Here is a 16982-nt window from a genome sequence, read left to right as displayed (position 1 = left end):
TTATGGACAAGGCTTGCCTCCTAGGCAGTGACTCTTCCTCCCCATCCTTCATTCTCAAGGCTAAGCAAATGACTCCTTTTATAATAGGGTGCAGTCGGAAAAAGGCATTTCATTTGGGCAGCTTTCTGGGTTAAGGGAGATTAATTTCTTCAAGCCTAAAGGGTTGGACAGAAGATGAGGAAATCATGGAGCTCGAATAAGCTGGTGAGAGGAAAGGAACGTCAGATTATCTTGAACAAGTGTAATTGAAAACTAGTTTCCCTGGCAGTGCGCTGTGTGTGTACAACCGAAATGCTGCAGGGCAGGGTCAATGGCGCTATCAGTATGCACATGAACACACACACACTCATAAGTTAATGAGCAAGTTGCAGGTGAAAAATAATTATATTTTATTTTATTTCTTCTGGAAAAGTTTAAATGTGGATCAAAAATTGTCTCTGTTCACAGGTAGAAAAGGAAGTAACCTTCGTAAGAGTAAGTTTCTGTTAATATTGGCTGACTAAGCAAATTTCAGTGAGACTGATTTCAATTCTTGCGGGAGGTATTTAGATACGTCCGACCGCCATCATATCATGATGGAGACCGCCCGGCATGTAGTTGGCGGCTCCACCCACCTTATTCCGATCTGACCGCCGCGAAGGCGGTCATAAACATGCCTTTTTCAATTGCGGCCTGTGGTGCAGACCGGAAAAGGGCCGCATCCCAAGCCACAACTGAAAAAAGCCATGTTTCTAAATAATCATGCACCATGTACCAAGTACCCTGTGGTGCCTGGCAAACAGTGTAAGGATGTTTGGGGGGCACCACATATGCCCCCTAGGTGCCATAGCGGCGGAGGCCACAGGGGACGGGGCCCTACAAGGGGCCCCCAAAGACCCATCCTGTCTGCTTTTACATGGTGGTTGGACCACCATGTAAAGGCAGGGGGAAAAGGGACATCGTAATCCCTAAGGTCGAGCCCCACCAGGCACCACTCCCCATTTTAGGTATTACGCTCCGACCATTGCTCCAACGGGCTCCTTGAGCCTGTCGGGGGCATCTGTGGGTCCCTCCACCCACTGCACTCTGACCTTTATGCGCAGCCTCCGCATGTCGGATAGACAGTCACCAGTGACCTGTCGGTGGCGATCCACTCAGCATCATATTCAGGCCATATGTGCCATGAAAAATCCCTCTATTCTGTGCTATTTTATATATATGGGATAAAGTACCCCTGTCGTACATTATAAGGATATTGTAGGGTTGCCGAGGAATTCCATGAGCATGTAGAGAAACGATAAGGTCATGGAATATATTCTTAGTGCACATCAGAAAAGTATTTTAGTCCTTATGATACATGGTCGCGCCATCAGCCTTCCCACAAATCACTTATATCCTTGGTAACTCTTCTATAGAGAGAAATAGTATAGTTGCAGGCCTGAAGAATAAAAGCGAAATATACAGGGCAAAATTAAACACACCAAAAAGTATAAATTTGTTTCAAAAGGATGAAAGAATCAGTTAAATGCAAGTCAGATTTAATAAGCATTAGCAAAGCCAATTGATATCACATTGGGGCGCTATTGGTGTTGGCAATGGTTTGTAGCTTTGCTACACAGCGTCCCCGAAACTGTGCAGCATAGATAAAGAATTTTTCTAAAAATTCTTTGATGTAACTGGCTGCATCATTTAGTAGGCATATGTGAAGTCATCAATCCCAGTACAGCTCTGAAGACGTCTGAGGTACCGACGGATAGAGCGGTGCCTCCTTTCCTGAGCCGTTGCCAGGTGAGGGGAGGTCCCTTCCTTGTGCAATACGGATGCCATCAGTATTCCGTAATCTGCAGAGGATTTGTACATCCCTGAATACAGGTGACTAGGTTGTATTTGTTCCATCCTTGCTTTTTATATCACGTTCTGTTATTTACGCAGTAGCAAGAATTTGTTGTGGTCCTATAGAAGGCCTAGGACTATTGGAATCCAACTTGCCTGAACATTTACACCCCCTTTTTCCATTCACGGCCAGTTATTTGGTTAAAACTGTCATTGCACTGTTTTTAATTTGAGCGGCGAGAGATACCAGTTAATATTTTTTTTCTCTCACTGTTCAATTTTAACTCACTTTTTCTCACTTATATGCACCGCACTCATCACTCCTACATAAACCATTTCCTCACATCTGCAGGATCTAACGCAGCATATTATTGCACTTCAATTTAATGGTACAAACATCCTTGAGTTCCCCTTTCCTTTTGAAAGGGTTGCAGCCCTTGGTGACACTAGTGTGTTACTAGGAGGAGACTCAGATGATGAAGCATGTCACCTTGGTGAGTGATGGGAATCCGTCCTTTTTAAAGGATGTTTTGTTTTTGTAAAGAGGTTTAGTGTTGTAGTTTCTATAGGCCCAGTGTTGATTTGAGTAAACATAAGATTGACCAGCTGGGACACCAATAAGAAGAGGGCAAATGAGAGTGACAAGAAAGCCAACAAATGGTGAGCAATGTCTCCAAGCCCTTGTATGCTCTTGGCAAGCCCACAATATGTCCCTTATCAGACAGTTCAGTGCTGTCTAGTAAGTGAGAAATAAAAATGATTTAGCTTAGAGTGTGTAGAAATAAGTAGAGAGATTCAGTTTTTCTTGCAATTACCTGACTTACAGCATGCAAAAAATAAACATGTTTCGATAAATACCTGCTTTTGTTGATCGCTCATCTTTTGAGAAAAATAGATGAGGTATAAAAAGCAAGTTCTCGCTTTTGGTGTTTAAAAAGCAGCTGTAAGTAGGTTCTGTTACCTGTCACTCACCTTGGCTCCTGGTTATAGCTGGGGGCGTTATGTGTCACAACACCTTTTAACTTCTCATAGTAGACGTGCTAAGTGGGGAACAGCGTTTACAACGCAACTGTGGAAAAGTAAATTTTGTCATGTTCTGTGTCCCTACGTGTCATCCATCACATGTTATGTGTGCATGATTAAATATGCATATGTTATTCCCCATGTCTGATTAATGACGCAATTACAGTTGTGTCCACCTCTAGTATGCCAGTTTCCAGTCCTCGTGAATACTACGAATATCAGGCCTATGTAAAGTAATGTTGCCACGCTTCTCAGTGTGCACGTTATTCCATTATAAAGTCCCCGTTTCCAGGCCTCAAAAGGGCCTGGACATCAGATTCAGCTCCTGTCTCCTGAAGCCTCGCTGAGGAGCGATACAGCCCCCACCTGTATCCTCGACCTTTCACTTACTTCCTGCCTCGCAGTGCCCGGTGCAGCTTGGCTCTGCCTCTGAGTCTGCCAAGACTATGTTATGATTCCAGTTATCAGTTCAGTCCTCCTTCTCTGCATTCCTAAGCTACTGAACTGCATCAATAGTTTCCGTCATTGTCTAGCCTATGCGGCTCCACGTTAGAGAAATACTGCATTTAATGGTCATTTAATATTCTTCATCACGCACTACATGTAGAATAATGCATGGTCCAGTCTTAGAATCAAGTTAGCCTTTCTCCTCCTGACTTCTAGTTTATATCAACATGTTCCCTAAACATCAGATACTAGATAGGGTTTAGGTACATGTCGCTCCAACCCTCCAGACTTTAGTCTCTGCTCCTAGCACAGAGTTCATAGCCCCCAGCTTCTCCTAGTGATACGTCATTGCCAGTTTGCGCGCACCACCAGGTTAGAGGTCCCGGCTCCTTAGGTAGCCCCCTCCAATGTTTCCGCCCCATTCATGACATATTCTGTTACGTCTGCACCACATGTCTATGTATACGCCCAGTTACACCTACTTCTACTCTTATCTTTCGCGACTGCTACGCGTCACGCCTTCTGCTCCACCCACTGCTACGCCTACTGCCATGTAATGCTATGTGTTTGCGTTATGTATATAAGCTCATGTATTGTTATTAAACGTTAGCGCGCTCATCCCAGACCCAGCCCCAGCAGCTGCTGGGCCTCTTTTCCCCTGCTGGGCCCCTGTTCCAATGCAGGTTGTCCTGTTCCTGTCCTTATGCTGTAATAAACCTGCGAAACTCCTACTACCTCGAATCTTGACTCTTATTTATTGAGCTATCTGTTATGATATATGCCTAGTCAAAAATAGGGTATTATTTATTTATTTACCACATAATGGCGCCCGAATAGGAACTTGCCCTTTCCCCACGCGTCGGTGAAGCCACGCCGACCCCCTGACCCTCTGCAGTCGTGACGGAACTCTTCTGCGCAGTGGCAGATATTTCTGCTCAAGTATCCCTCAGGCCCACGGAGGAGACGGAGGAGGCGGTCCAGCATCCAAACGAGACGGTGGAGGAACGCGGCGAGTCCCGACCAGAGCCCAAGCCAAGAGTCCAAGGTCCGAGGTATCCGGAGGCCCACCCGTAACTGAAGTCCGAAGTTCGTCGTCCGTCGTCGTAGCAGTCCAGTCCAGTCCAAGGCCTCCCGTTCTTGCTGCCCGGTGAGTACCATTACTGGGGTAGTATCTAGACAGGGTCAATCTAAATTGACTCTGGTCCGTGGGTAGGTGGTACCCAGGCCCACAAACGAAGTGTTCACCTAGGTGGATACGGGTCTTGATGCGTCCCTTTATGGGACCGGTATGTTCCGTACTGTTTCAGCAGTGCATCCAGTAATTCTAGTCTGTTCCGTTCTCGAGAAATTCTTATGTTTCTGTTCTCAGTATTCCAGGTAATATTTCTGTCCGAACTGTAATGTTATGATGTTGTTCAATGTATTTCCAATGTCGTGGTATGCCTGAATTGTTTTCCCAATTGTTATTGTTCCTCGTCTATTGTATTGTGTTCCGATTCAAGTTTACAATGTCTCTCTTTTCGAGACTACGTCAGTTAAAAACTAGAAAGGGTTTGTTAGAAGAAGCAGTTCCTGTTCCGCCCAGGGACAGTCCAGGTCACTTTATGTATCAGAAACATGGCATAAGCGCCATATTGTATCTAGATTTATGGGTAGATTATACCAAACAGTTAGAAGAAAAGTATAGATGGCCCGTATCGGGTACATGGGATGCCGAATGCATCATGCGAATAGAAGAAGCATTATGGAAAAAGAAAGCCAGACAGTCACAGAAAGATGCCATCGAGTTATGGCGCAAAGAAGCTCATAAAAGAACCGAAAAAGAAATCAGAAAGTCAGAACTAAGTAGAGAATCCCAAGAACGAGTCCAAGAAAGAGAATTAATCGAGATAGGTGAACGAGTCAAAGCCGAACAATCAGACAGACAGAGGCATGCCCTTATTAAGGGTATGTATCCTCTTCTTGCTGAGGGCTTGCCAAAAGCGACCCCAGAGGCATCCAGTAATTTCCCGCCACCATTAGTTCCGACCAAGCTACGTCACAAACCGACCGCAGCTGATATTTTTATTTCGTCCTATCTGGACGACACAGTCCCCGAATATGCAAATCCTGTTCACGTTCCGCCAGTCCCTGTAAATCAGGTACTTCCAGCTCCTCCAGGCACCGGGGTGCCCGTAACAGCCCCCCCGGGTCAGCTCGCCATACAAGTCCAGTCCACGTTACAATTACCGACCCTGCCAGGAAAAGCATCAGTTGATGATTCCAGTTTAGGGGCCGCAGGGGGAGGTCTTCCTCAAACCCCGCCGCCATACAAGCGTTTATCAGCACTCGAATTACATGCTCAAGCATCACAGCGTACTCCTAAAAGTAATAAGTCTGTTGCAGAAATCAGGCAAACCCTTGGCGAATGTGTCTATGACCCAGTTCCAGGCGAATTTAATATGGTTTTATATTCCGTACGCATAAGGAGGGTGACCGAGTATCTAGTCACCCTACCCAATATGAAAGAAGATCTAGACAGAATATATCGTTTCATCCGTACAGGGGATGATCCAGAAAGTATTAGTGATGCCATGTCTCAAAGGAAAGCCGAGATTCAGCGTATGATATTAAAGTTCTTAATTAATTGTCTAATAAGAGAACAAGATTACCCGTCTAAAGATCCAGCCGAAATGAAAATCCTGACAAAATGGAGTGATAATATAGCCGAAGGAAAGCACAATACCATTAGTGCCATGGAAAGTATGTACAAGAAAATCCGTAGAGAAATAATAAAGATACACGAACAGCGTAAAGCAGCACAAGTAAGCGAGAAAGAAAGTACCTCTGATCCTGAAGAGGAAGACGACGAGAATACCGCCAGAATAGCGTATGTAGGGAAACCTAGATTTCCAGATCGCCATTTACGTCTAGAACACAAGTCTACTTTCCATCATCCAGCACCAGAACAAGGTTCCCTAGAACAAGTATTCCAAGCTACCGATCACATTCTGAAATCACGAATCGGTTATAGTGAGTTAAGTACTATGCATGAACAAGAACTAGTCCGATCAGCAGTCCGATGGATTACTGACTCTACCACTTTTCCAGACGAAATAGTGGCACAAATGTTTCTGAAAATGCCCCCAGCCGAGCAGCGACTGGTGGGTATGTATATGATTCAGTACCTCATTACTCTGTATGAGGGTCAGCACTCTGATCCAGGCCCGTTACATGATATCTTGAACGAGTTACTCCAGTATAGATGGAGAGGTCTAGGTACCGATTTAATTAGTGTCATTCTAGAACAGCGTCACAAATATAGAACATTCTTGAACCCGCATTTTGTTCATGTCTCACCCCCAGAAAGTAAATCATTCTACATAGACAGACAGAATCCGCTACGAGAAGTCCACCCAGTCAGAGGAACGGGTGGCGAAATGCAACGAGTGTTTGTATACACTCCAATCACAAAGATGGAACTCCTTGAAATGAAGAAATTAATTCCCTGTCATGACAAAGATCCAGCAGGGTTCCATAGAGAATTAAAAGACATGCTCCGTATGGGAGAATACACTTACCCAGATATCATTAAAATGTTAAAGGTCCTGTTGCCCGCAGGGGTGTATGAAAAGCTAAAGGAAAAAGAATGGGAGGTGGGAGAGAAAAAGATCGATTGGACAGTTCTAGAAGCTGAAGACAAGGCACGAGTACCAGGTACCGGTCTTGGAGATAAATGTAAAGAATTACCAGAATTATTGATTCAAGTTTTACCCAGATTATTGACAACTAGAAAAGAAGACTGGGATGCAATCTCAGCCTGTAAACAGAAGCAAGATGAAGATATTAGTGATTTTTATTCTAGATTTGAAAAATGTTTCGGTATCAATAGTGGTCTCAAGACAAGTAGCGAGTCATACCCTCACCTTTTTGTCACTAAATTAGTCGAGAATTCAAGTCCACCAATTAAAAACCGAGTTTTGAAAGTCGAAAGCACCTGGCAAGCTAATACTCCGTCCCAGATGCTCCAGATGCTTCAGTATCACCAGAATAGAATCAGGGAAGAGCAAGAACACGAAAGAAAACGTATGAAAGACACGAAAATGAAAGTGCTAGTTGCACAATCTGTTCCTCAAGACAGTCAGAAGAGGGGTCCGAATCAAGCCAGTCATCCTGCAACTCCCGTTAAAGGGAACTGCAATTATTGTAAACAGCCAGGTCATTTTATAAATGAGTGTGCAGTTCTGAAACACAACATAGCTACTGGTAGGACTAAAGAAAGACCACGTCCGCCTAGACAAGAACAAGTTTCACAGATTCCTCAGCCACAGAGTGCACCACAGACAGTTACAGTACCGCAGCCTATTGCTGCAACACAGCATGTCACATCGCAGATGTACCAGTATGCACAGTCTGAGTATCCAGAGTATCAGCAGTATTCATGAAACAGCCTAGAGAGGGAGGTAGGCTTGCCTCTCATCGAGATACCTGTAGATCAAGAAGGTCCCTATGTTCATAGTCAAGTATTAGGGAAAGACAGAAAGTTTTTGATTGATACAGGGGCAAGTAGGACCACAATTAGTCATGCCGAAGTTCCAGGGGCTCCGCTCTCAGGCTCAAGAAATGTTTCCCTTGGATTTTCAGGAAAACCCATCGTTAATGAGATTTCAAAGCCAGTTACTCTAGAAGTAGGTCCATTGTCCCGTACTACTGATCTGTTACTTACTAAGTCATGTCCAGAAAACCTATTAGGCATTAAGACACTGAAAGAGTTGGGTGCAGTTATATGCTGTTCCCCAGAGGGAATACGTCTGTTCCTACGTGACTTTAAGGGTCACTATGTATTACGAGATTTTGATTCCAGACTGTCTAATGTTCCGCAGCATTTATGGGCGCAAGGTCCAACTGATGTAGGTTACATGCAAATCACACCCTATCGTGTGACTCTCAAACCAGGTGTAGTGTTACCACGAATCAGACAGTACAGATTGCCATCCGAGGCTGTAGCAGCCTTATCCAAAATTATTGACGAGCTCATCGCTCAAGGAGTAGTTGTAGAAACTGACTCCAATGTATGTAATTCTCCGATCATTCCAGTCATGAAACGTACTGATCCAAATGCACCCCCAGTATATCGATTAGTGATTGACTTACGAGAGCTTAACAAATGTATTATTCCGCAGTACCCAGTTGTCCCAGACATCTCTTCTCTGTTAACAGCCATTGATTCCGAAGCCACGTTCTTTACAGTAATAGACCTCAAGAATGCATTTTTTAGTGTTCCAATTCATCCAGACAGCCAGTTTCTTTTCGGATTTTGTTTAAATGGAAGGAGCTATATGTTCACACGCGCTCCTCAAGGTTTCACAGAAAGCCCTAGTATTTACAGTCAAGCACTTAAGAGACAACTAGATAACATTCACATGCCAACTGACACTGCCCTGCTCCAGTATGTCGATGATCTACTGATCACAGCCCGTTCTGAACGTGACTGCGAGCGAGCGTCACTCACGGTTCTGTATTTCCTAGCCGAGATGGGGCACAAGGTGTCCCCTTCGAAGCTTCAATTCTGTGTCCAGCAAGTGGTATACTTAGGACACTTGCTGTCCAAGAGGGGTAGGCAGTTGACACCAGACCGCATCCAGTTAATAGCGAGTCTTCCCCAGCCCAGAACCCAGAAGGAGGTACGTGCTTTTATCGGCCTTACTTCTTATTGTAGACAATGGATTCCCCAGTATGCATTTCTAGCCAAGCCACTGATACAGTTAACGACACAGGAGGCAGCCGTATCGACTGTTCTCCCTTGGACATCTGAACATACACTTAGTTTCAACGAGTTAAAGAAAGCCTTATGCCAAGCTCCAGTTCTAGCTACACCGAACTACAGTAAGCCTTTTACACTTTTCGTTACTGAACGCGAAGGTACAGCATTATCTGTTCTCACACAAGATCAAGCAGGACAATACAAGCCCTGTGCTTATTTTTCAAGCACACTAGATCCAGTCGCCCAGGCGTTGCCTGCGTGCCTCAAGTCAGTTGCAGCCACAGCCCTAGCTATCAGACAAAGTGATTCCATAGTCTTAGGACATACCTTGACAGTACAAGTCCCACATTCAGTAGAAGTTCTTTTAAACCGAACACAAACTCAGCATTTGACAATTGCACGTTTAACAGGTTATGAATTGACACTGTTCCAGCCACACATAGATATTAGACGCTGCAACGTCCTGAATCCTGCTACACTGTTACCATCAGTTAATTCAAATCCTGCCACACATGATTGTGTGGAAGTAGTCAACATTACGACAAAGCCAAGACAAGATCTGACAGATATTCCGTTACCAGATCCCGACCTGACACTTTATGTGGATGGTTCATGTATGAGAACTAGTACAGGAGAACTAGTCGCCGCGTATGCAGTGACTACTGACACCGAAGTTATTGAAACACACCGTATTGACACTCTGTCCGCTCAAGCAGCAGAGCTAGTCGCTCTGACACAAGCCTGTATACATGCCAAGAACTTGAAAGTTAATGTTTATACAGATTCACGTTACGCATTCGGAGTTGTACACGACTTCGGAGTGCTCTGGCAGGAGAGAGGTTTCATGACTTCTCATGGAACCAAGATTCAGCATGGTCTCCTTATTCAAGCTCTGTTAGATGCCATACATTTACCGACATCTATTGCTATCATGAAGTGCAAAGCACATACGAAAGTTACTGACATTATCTCCCAAGGTAACGATCTAGCAGATCGCACAGCCAAGCTTACAGCACAGACTCCAGACATTCCAGTTAACATGACACACACTCCAGATCCGACTACATGTATGACAGTTAAGGACCCTACACAAGATGTCATAGATATCCAGTTACATGCTACTCCCGATGAAATCAAGAAATGGTCTGAACAAGGAGGGGTCCAGACAGATCAAGGATGGTTAACGAAGGGTAGAGCCACATGGTTTCTCCCCGACTCTATGGTTCAAGTCATCATTAATACCGCACATAGTCCAGCACATTTAGGAGAAAAAGCTATGTTAGACAGTATCCAGAACATTTGGTTCAACAAGCATTTACGAGCTGCAGCCAAGCAGAAAGTCCGTACCTGTATGATATGTTGTCAGTTTAATCCAGGTAAAAGTGTCCCGGTGGAACAAGGTGGTTTCCAGCCTCCTGACCACCCTTTTGAAGTCCTCCAGATGGATTATATTCAGATGGAGCGATGTCGAGGTTTCAAGTATGTCCTTGTAGTTGTATGCGCTTTGTCCAGATGGACAGAAGCATATCCAGTCCCAGATTACACAGCCGCGACCACTGCCAAGCAGTTGGTTCGTGAATTCTTCCCTCGATATGGACTCCCTAGAGTCGTATATTCTGATAACGGTCAGCCATTCTCCTCAGAACTCATGAAGCACGTTTCCCTGTTGTTAGGGTACCAGTGGAAGTTCCATTGTGTACGCCATCCTGAAGCAGCCGGTCTAGTCGAGAGACATAATCAGACTCTGAAAATTCGAATTGCAAAGATATGTAAAGATAAGGGTGTGGACTGGCTAGTAGCTCTGCCAGTTGCTTTATTTTATATGCGCATGGTCGCACATTCCAGATCAGGTCTGTCCCCGTATGAGGTCGTATTCGGCCGCCCCCCTAACATGTGGGGTACTCCTAGACCCCGAAGTATTACTGATGTTTCATGTAATATGCTGACAGATTACCTAGCTTCCTTGATGTCTGCCCTCAACTCATGTCGTTCACAGGTTGCTGCCGCATTTCCAGACAATACCGAGGTGGCACCGCACGAGATCGTTCCAGGATCTATGGTGATGGTCCGGAATTTTGACAGATCAAGTCCGCTGGAGCCTCGATGGAAGGAGCCCCGTCAGGTCCTTCTCACCACCCGTACAGCCGTGAAGTTGGAAGGCCGAAAAGGATGGATACACCTTTCTCACGTTAAACTTTTTAAAGGACTGAAACCCGTCTTTAAGAACATTTTCCAGGATTCAAAGACTTGCCAGAATATTGCTCTCAAGGACTGTCCCGCAAAAGACATTGATACAACCCCTCCCTTGGTAGAGAAAACTCCGCAGCAGGAGTATAAGTTAAAGCTCCGGTCTAGTAAATTAAGTCAGTCAGTTTGATTGTATAAGTCCTCCCCTAGGTGAAACGGTTAGACTGTTTCTGACATGTATAAAATAGACCCCCATAGTGAGAGAGTTAGCAAGAACTCGATCAAATGTATCGTTTTTCTAAGTTTCATATTATTTCTCAGCATTTTGATTTCCTGCACGAGCTACGCATTTTTCCTGTATTTCCCAGTTCCTCATGTAAATAAGTCTGCTAATGTTACAGTAGAGCACACGTTTAGTGATCTGCCTCCTCACGAATATTCTTACCGCCTCGCTATGCGTAATAATTCTTTTATCCGTATGTTACATTACTCACACCAGACCAGCAATGCCACTAATTGTTGGGTGTGTGGTCGACTCCCCCCTTTCCAGACCTCTAAGGGAGTTCTGCCACTTTTTCCTTATCCATTTTCACATAATGGTTCGTGTGGAGCATGGTCCACGTTAACGTCATCCTCAACAGATATGTCTTTCCTTAACAGTACATGTTTCCCAGACAAGCAAGGTCTCCCTCACCGAACAGGTTTAGATCTAGAAAATGAAGTATATAATTTAGGTAATTATTCGTCGAATTTTATGGTCTTGAATGTCCAGTCTGATACTACTCCAGACTTACCCGCTATCTCAGTACTACCAGTCAAAGGCGAATTATGTGTCCGAAATAAGGGTTCCGTACACGTAGGACATAGTGAATGTACTACTATTGTCAAGTATAGTGACAGTGGGAAATCTATTTTCAAAGCTTCACGTCATTCATATTTTGTTTGTGGTCAAACCGCATATGTTCGTCTGCCCCTCGATTGGGAGGGAACCTGTTACATTGCCTTCCTACTGCCACCAGTTTTTCTAGCCCCACCTGACTATCATAGAAATACACATCTAGTACATACTAGACACAAGAGAAATCTCCCGATTGTCGATTATACTGAAACTGCTGCAGAGCAATTCATTGATATTGATAAAGGTGTGTTCCCTTATTTAGGCACAATTGTAAACAGTAAGCTAATCCGTAGGTTAACAAGAACCCTTGAAGCAGTAGTAGATGAGACTGCCTCCGCTCTAGGTAACTTAACCGAAGAGCAATCCTTTATGAGAATTGTCGTTTTACAGAATCGTCTCGTCCTTGACGTCATACTGGCCGATAGGGGCGGGGCCTGTAGAGTCATCGGATCTAGTTGCTGCATTTTCATTCCAAATAACGCGCCGTCTGTTTATTCAGCTATAACCAGACTCCATAAAATTGCCCATCTGTTACACCAAGATCCAGGCACCTGGACATGGTCCGGTTGGTTCTGGAATATAATTTCCGCATGGGGATGGAGAATATTGTCCTTTCTAGGTATTGCAGTAGCGATCATATTCAGCTGCTGCCTCTGTATACAATGTGGCCCTGCGATTTGCGGCATTTGTGCTACCTCTTGTATTCCTAGTCCCAAGCCCCGTTCTAAATCTCGTTCCAAGATAATTCGAGACGAGCAAATGATACTGTATGAAATGATAGATGGTATCATGAATATTGATGTTTCCTGATGGAAACGTAGTGACAAGGAGGGAATGTGGAAAAGTAAATTTTGTCATGTTCTGTGTCCCTACGTGTCATCCATCACATGTTATGTGTGCATGATTAAATATGCATATGTTATTCCCCATGTCTGATTAATGACGCAATTACAGTTGTGTCCACCTCTAGTATGCCAGTTTCCAGTCCTCGTGAATACTACGAATATCAGGCCTATGTAAAGTAATGTTGCCACGCTTCTCAGTGTGCACGTTATTCCATTATAAAGTCCCCGTTTCCAGGCCTCAAAAGGGCCTGGACATCAGATTCAGCTCCTGTCTCCTGAAGCCTCGCTGAGGAGCGATACAGCCCCCACCTGTATCCTCGACCTTTCACTTACTTCCTGCCTCGCAGTGCCCGGTGCAGCTTGGCTCTGCCTCTGAGTCTGCCAAGACTATGTTATGATTCCAGTTATCAGTTCAGTCCTCCTTCTCTGCATTCCTAAGCTACTGAACTGCATCAATAGTTTCCGTCATTGTCTAGCCTATGCGGCTCCACGTTAGAGAAATACTGCATTTAATGGTCATTTAATATTCTTCATCACGCACTACATGTAGAATAATGCATGGTCCAGTCTTAGAATCAAGTTAGCCTTTCTCCTCCTGACTTCTAGTTTATATCAACATGTTCCCTAAACATCAGATACTAGATAGGGTTTAGGTACATGTCGCTCCAACCCTCCAGACTTTAGTCTCTGCTCCTAGCACAGAGTTCATAGCCCCCAGCTTCTCCTAGTGATAAGTCATTGCCAGTTTGCGCGCACCACCAGGTTAGAGGTCCCGGCTCCTTAGGTAGCCCCCTCCAATGTTTCCGCCCCATTCATGACATATTCTGTTACGTCTGCACCACATGTCTATGTATACGCCCAGTTACACCTACTTCTACTCTTATCTTTCGCGACTGCTACGCGTCACGCCTTCTGCTCCACCCACTGCTACGCCTTTCTGCCATGTAATGCTATGTGTTTGCGTTATGTATATAAGCTCATGTATTGTTATTAAACGTTAGCGCGCTCATCCCAGACCCAGCCCCAGCAGCTGCTGGGCCTCTTTTCCCCTGCTGGGCCCCTGTTCCAATGCAGGTTGTCCTGTTCCTGTCCTTATGCTGTAATAAACCTGCGAAACTCCTACTACCTCGAATCTTGACTCTTATTTATTGAGCTATCTGTTATGATATATGCCTAGTCAAAAATAGGGTATTATTTATTTATTTACCACACAACTTTTACCACGCAGTACCTTTACCACGCATCTTTTACAACGCAAGCGTTACAACGAATTGCACTGGGGGCGCTCTAGGATAGGTATTAGTTTAATTTACTATCCAACACCTTCCCTACTATCCACGGGGACTGGAGTTGGAATAGTAAATTAAACTATTCACTATCCAGTGCCCCCAACGCAAGTCGTTGTAACGACTTGCATTGTAAAACTTGCGTGGTAAAGGCATGCGTTGTAAAAGCATGCATAGTAACGACATACATCCGTGCTAAGTCATTTCGGTATTACAGGTGACTAGAGACATCACAACTTGGCTGCAATAAGATGATTAAGGATAGGCTTTTATACAGTGATTGCAGGCTTCCATGTATTATATGAATATTATTTATAGAGCCCAATGCATTATATCTAAGTGCAAGAATCATCCCAAATTAAAAAGAGCAAATTAATGAAAAAAAGCAGGTTGTTAGTGTTTTTCTAAATAAGAACGCTTTTCAGTGGAGAGGAAAAGTTCACCTCGTGGATATAAAGGGCCTCCTTTAACCTAGAATTCTAGGACTGATTGGAAAAATGAACAAATTGAATTGTTACAGAAGGAATACCTTTTTTTCTATATAGAATAGCATCTTCATATTTGTGTTCTGGACGAAACAGAGTGCTGTAGATTGAGGTCAAGGGCATGCTCCTAAAGGACACGTAAAGTGATCTTGCTTACAGTTTTTGGTGAAAAAATGTTGGTAGTGAACTGTACCACCTCATTGAGAGAGTTACGTGGTAAAGAATGCTGCAGGTGTCTCGGTGACCTCCAATCACCGCATTTACCAGAGCCATATTGAACAGGGAACAGAACTGCAAAAGATTCAATACATCATTTGGTGGGTAAAAATATTGCCGACTGCATAGCTAACTTGAGACTGAGCAAGAGCTTGTTATCCAACAAGGAACCATAAATCCCAAACTGAAGTACCCCAAAGAGGGCAAGAATCCCTTCCCGCAGTACAACAATCTTGGCATTATGTTTTTCACATCTGAGTTCTGTTGCCTTGCCTTCTTTTCTGTTCCTAGAAAGGATGTCCAGCTTCAGAAATTCAGAGGTAGAGCTGTGAACTGTCTTTTCCATCAAGATGATCAAATCCTTCAATTTCTTGATAAACGAAGATAAGATGCTAAATTCATTATCAGCAGGACTGCATACAGATTGCAAAACTGTGATTCTGTGGATAGCTACATGGTTCCAATATGTAAAGAAAGGGTGTCAGTAGCAGAATAAGCATTCAAAATGTATTTAATTTGCTTTCACATAACCATGCACATTTTTGGCAAAATTGCATGAAGTGATGTGTAATTACGTGAAATGCTAAACAGTCTTGTCAATTTTCGACACAAGAGTACGTTTTGTACCAATAAATATTGCAAAAAAACAATATCACTGCAAACAGCCACTCACTTTCTGTTGATCCTGTGCTCTGGCAGTAAATCATTATGGTGAATGGTACGTTCACAATCAAATAATTTCAAGGAGCGTAATGGCATAATTTCAGGAATTTTGCGTAAGAAATGTTACACGAAATTCCTAAAACTGTGTAAATTACATTGGTATAATTTACGTTTCGCCCATGTCCAGAGTCCAGTATGGAAGGGTAGTGTGGAAAGCAGTCAAGCCTCATTCTGTGCTCTTAATAATAATATGTAGCAATAGCCCCACTGTTAATGCTACAAAATAATATTTACCATGCACCTGAGAGACATGTTGAAGCAGACTTCTAATCCACATCATTTTATGTCTTTATGAAGAAGCTAAAACCCTTTTTTCCCACCAGCAGTCTTCGCAAATTGAAAACTGCTTTTCTCTCCACCTTAATGGAGATTTACCACTGAAAACCACAGACAAACAAGAAGTTCTTATTCAGCTCTTTATGGTCTGGCATTGTCAATCTCCCCGGTTCTTCAGCTCCACTCCTTGGAGAGATATTACCTCAAACCATTAACATCCCCAAGCATCTTCAGACCTTCTCTGTTTCCACTGCCTTCATTTGCCACTCAAACTATTGCCCTGTGAAACGCCCTTAGAGTCCTTTCTACACTGCCAAAAATGTGACCTTGCAAAGGATCCGTACTTCAGAATCCCTATGGGGTTTAAGCCATATTAAAAAAATATAATTAAAAAACTGACCCGAGGGTCACCCCTATAAAGTGCCTAAGCACACTCGATGCTAAGCTCTAGATCCATAACCTGCAAAAGCATATGTCACAAAATGATCCAGGGAGCCCGTCGTTGAGGCTCTTTGTCATACTAGCATCATTCCGCTGACATCACAGGGATGAGGGACTGTCTCGACTCACGTAGCAATACTTTCCTTTCCCAAAGGGGAAATGTCAAAAATACAGAAACGTTTAAAACAGGGTGATTAACTGTGAGATTTATTGAACAAACCTATTTGCTAAAAGGCCACAGCTTTCAAAGATATTTCTGAAGGGGAGCTGATGAGTAAATCAGTACTCTAAGGTCTGCCGAAGTAGACATGAGTATTTGTGCTCATCAGCAGCGCATATTTGTACTGTGTATATCTAGAATAACGTAATGTGCCTTGAAGAAACAGTGAATGTGCAACAGACGTGTGTACCAGAGGTGCCATATTTCCTGCCTGGCCAATGGGCTCTAGCACAAAAATACCCACAATCCACCGCCAGGAGACACAACGCTGCCTTACATATCTAGCTAGTATGCATGTGTGATGTACACAGAAGCTGTCAGCTTCGTCAGTATGCCAAGTTTCTGCTAAAACACGCCAGGGTGTTTGTTCATTCGGCTGA

Source organism: Lissotriton helveticus, chromosome 5_1 (assembly GCF_964261635.1).
Source record: "Lissotriton helveticus chromosome 5_1, aLisHel1.1, whole genome shotgun sequence".
In the NCBI taxonomy this organism is placed as follows: domain Eukaryota; kingdom Metazoa; phylum Chordata; class Amphibia; order Caudata; family Salamandridae; genus Lissotriton; species Lissotriton helveticus.
This window is presented reverse-complemented; position numbering follows the sequence as displayed.